This window comes from Physeter macrocephalus, chromosome 18 (genome assembly GCF_002837175.3).
Source record: "Physeter macrocephalus isolate SW-GA chromosome 18, ASM283717v5, whole genome shotgun sequence".
In the NCBI taxonomy this organism is placed as follows: Eukaryota; Metazoa; Chordata; class Mammalia; order Artiodactyla; family Physeteridae; genus Physeter; species Physeter macrocephalus.
Genome location: NC_041231.1, coordinates 627,506 through 628,741, shown reverse-complemented (window position 1 = coordinate 628,741; position 1,236 = coordinate 627,506).

Genomic DNA, 1,236 nt, shown 5'->3' with positions numbered 1-1,236 from the left:
AGTTATCACAGATCCTGACGCGGCGGTGTCAGAGGGAGAGCACCCACGCTCTGAGGTCGGCCCACCACCCCTGCCGCCCACCCCAGGGGCACTGCAGCCAGTAGCCAGCGGCCGGAATCCAGGATCTCCGCATCCAGCAGGACTGCTGCCCTCTGCTGTACATGGAGGGCACTGCAGGAGGGGGAGTGTCCCCACGGGCCTGGCCAGCCAGCATCCCCCAGCATCCCCGAGGGTGACTGGGTACCTACCTGAGAGGGGGCAGGGAGGAGAGGGGTAGGCCGCCTGCCTTTCTCATTCCCCCGTCATGGGACTCTGGAAGAAAGTATTAACTACAGTTTGATAAAAGGTTTTATTGTGTCCCTTGAAAGCCCGAACTATTCTCTTGGAGGAAGCCCGGACTCTGTGAAGGACACAGAACCAGAGGCCTGGGCCGTCTGGGAGCCCCCCGCTCGCTCCACTCGACCCCCACCTCCACGTCCTTCCATTTGCCCTCCAGTCCTGGCCAATCTGGTTCGGGACCCCTCCCTTGTCACAGGGGTCAGCTGCTGGCCTGACCCGCCCCAGACAGCAGCCCCCAACCCTTCTGGGACAGGAGGCTGCCTTCAGGATCAGGTTCAAAACTGCTCTGGCCCCTCTGCTCTGTCACCTCACATCCAGTTCCCAGAACGTGCCGCGCTGCCCCGGCTCTGCAGCCCCACCGCCGCGTCCTGGCCTTGGACACAGTGCCCCACCTCGGGCACTGTGGCCCTCCTTCCCTGCTGGACCCAGTGGAGCAAAAGGACAAGGGCAGGGACTCTGCACCCAGATGCCTGGTTTGCATCTCAGCTCCTTAGAAAAGCACATCACTAGAAACAGGTAATTGGATCACCCAAGGGATGGGAATTTGCTCATGTTTTTGTACATCTTGCCCAGGAGTGGAATCCAGATCGTGTCTCTCCTGGCGTCAGCTCCTGGGCCCCAGCTGTGTCCCCCACGTCACGCCCCTGTGGTGCCCGGTGGAGGGCAGCCGGTAATATCAGTCTGTCTCTTACACAAGCACCCAGGCTCCAGCCCTGGGAGGGCCACGCTTCCAATTCTTCCCGAATTCCTGGTTCCCCAGCTAAGGTGCTCAGCCTCAAGCAACCCACAACAGGACTGAGCTTTTTTTCTTTTTTTTTTTTTTTTTTTTTTTTTTGCGCGGTACGCGGGCCTCTCACTGTCGTGGCCTCTCCCGTTGCGGAGCACAGGCTCCGGGCG